Below are 2,523 nucleotides of genomic sequence, written 5' to 3'. Positions count from 1 at the left end.
AGACTGAACAGGTTTCAAACCTCGAGGAGGCTCTTACCTTCTAAACAGGGACAGCTGTTTTCTAGTAAAATCAGGAAAAGGGAGGGAGAAAACTCAAAAGAGGCTCCTCCTGGTGCTCATGTATGTGAACCCAAATACTCTTTCTGGAGGTGTCAGAGTAAACACTCCCCTTCCCTCTAGTCTCAGACAAACACTAGTATTAACTGTTTGCTACTGATGGGTTTAGAAAGCATTTGTCAAGATGCCATTTCTGGGGGATTTTTCCCAAGATCCAGTATTTTGTGTTCAAACATCTCCCAGCTTCCTTGGTGAAAATAAGGCCAAGGTTTCCTTGCAATATACAGGAAGAAGGCAGTTTTTCCACCCCAGATGGGACTTGAACCCACAATCTCTGACTTAGAAAGCCATTGCCTTGTCCATTAGGCCACTGGGGCCCTGAGGAAACAGTGGAAATTCCATCTCCTAAATGCACATTTCTCATATTAACTTGGAAGCCAAATACCCTCTTTCGGCACCTTACAGAAATGTCTGCATCCCCTGGCAGCGAGGCTACTGGGCAGGTCGCTGACAGAGCTGAGCCCCACCTTTCTGCCGGCCATCTTTAGAGAAGAAGGCTCTTTCCCCTGACAGCCACACAGTGCTGCCTAGCATCCCGAGAGCCTCCCTCGTGTTCTCCCGCAGCAGCCGCCTGCCGGTGTGGGTGGGAAAAGGGGACCAGGAAGCACTGCGGCCTCAGGCCAGGACAGGAGGCCCTCACCACGCCCAGGCCTGCCTCTTGCCTTCAGCCCAGGCAGCCAGAGTTGCACCAGGGAGCTCCCTGGCAGGCCACCGCCTCACCCAGGAAATAAGGAAAAGGGGATGAATGAAGAAGTCAGGAAATAACAAGGAAGTGAAGAGGTTTGTCGAATGGGTTTCTGCCCCATTTACCATCTTCTCAGCTACCGCTCAAAGTTAAAGACCTAAAGTCGACCTATCCGCATAAGTACAGATGGTTGGATGGGAATTAAAAGGAGCTGCTGTCACAAGTGTTAGGTGCCTGCAAGCAGCATGCAGACCGTTTAAAAACGCTGCAATTAGAGGCTCAGATGAAACGTTTGCCCTAAATCAGAAACGACAATAGGAGGACCAGCAGAACGCCACTCTAGGTAAACGGCCGAGTAATGGAGGCCGTTAGAGGCAAAAAGTCATTCCTCAAAATTTGGAAATCAGATCCTAGTGAGGATAACAGGAAGGTGCACAAACTCTGCCCTGTTAAGTGTCAAAGTCTAGCAAGTCAGGCTAAGAAAGAATCTGAGAAGCAACATGCTAAAGACACAAAAGCTGAGCATAAATCCGGTCAATGCGAGTCCTGGTCTGTCCCCACAGAAAGGTGAACCCCCTCTGTGGCTGGAGTGAGCTCCTCTAAGCTGACCTCACTACAGATCTGTGCCAGGCAGTGCTCATTGTAAAAACGTTTCCTCTGATGGTTGGGAAAACAGGACCAATGGGCCTCAGGCCGGCTGACACAATTAAAATCCCCCCCCCCCAACAACAAACATCATGCAGTCCAGAGGAAGGGAGCCTTTGATCTTCCCTCTCATGCCTTAACTGGGGACCATACACACTAATAGAGCAGTGACCAGTGCCACAGAGCACAAAGCCCACCAGTAATGCCCTCCCTGGTCGGAGCTCCAGCACCTTCTGTACTCGCACCGCGAATGTGAAAAATGAGACTCCAGCCCCATCATTCTTCCCTGGCCAGGAGGCCCTTCCTCCCATCACCCTCTGCCCATTGATCTACCCTAAAGTCATGAATGTGCATTTCCTGAACACCCACCATGGCCAAGTCCAGCTGCTCCAAGGCACTGAACATCAAGCGCCTCCTCCTGGGCCCCCAAATCCCTGCCACCTTCCACAGGGCCACTTTCACAGATGCCCCTTCCCTGGTACTGCCCTCGCTCAGCTGCGCATAGGAGTTTTCATCCCCAATCCCTGCCTGTCACTGCCCAGCAGCCCTCTGGCACCATTCCTGAGGGTCACCCTGCCTCGCTCTCTTCCTGCCATGTTGGGAAAGACAGCTCCCATCTCTCCTTGGTAAAGGTCAGGTGGGCCAACTAGGGGCAGAAGCCCATTCTATGTTTTCCTACTGCAGAGCCCAAGATCAGAGACTCACCTTCAGTGCCACCCACAGGGGAGGCAAACAGGGCAATTTGTCCCAGGCCCCACAGGGGCCCCATGAGACTACAGCATTGCAACTTTTTTTAATGGAAGGGGCCCCCAAAATTGCTTTGTTCCAGACCCCCTAAATCCTCTAGGGCAGCCCTGCTCATCTTGGGTGCAGACACCACTGTGCTCCCAGAGAACAAGCCACCACCGTACAAAGAGGGATGAAAAGACCTGCTAAAGTCTGGCATTGAACCAGGGACCTTTAGATCTTCAGTCTAACACTCTCCCAACTGAGCTACTTTGGGAGCTGCATAAGAGTCTTTTGGCCTGTTGCTTCTCTGCCAGGGATGTTTTTGCAGCAGTTGCACACAAAAAGGA

General features: G+C 51.6%; 1 non-coding gene across 1 annotated transcript; it reads right to left on the bottom strand.

The window, feature by feature from the left end:
* Positions 1 to 361: 361 nt before the first annotated feature.
* Positions 362 to 434, bottom strand: TRNAR-UCU. The gene has a single exon. It is a non-coding gene; the product is annotated as a tRNA-Arg (tRNA).
* Between the last annotated feature and the right edge of the window lie 2,089 nt (positions 435 to 2,523).

Source organism: Mauremys mutica, unplaced genomic scaffold (assembly GCF_020497125.1).
Source record: "Mauremys mutica isolate MM-2020 ecotype Southern unplaced genomic scaffold, ASM2049712v1 000543F_np12_subseq_1:225212_obj, whole genome shotgun sequence".
Lineage (NCBI taxonomy): Eukaryota > Metazoa > Chordata > Testudines > Geoemydidae > Mauremys > Mauremys mutica.
Note: the sequence above shows the minus strand (reverse complement) of the source record. Positions and strands in the feature narration are given on the sequence as shown.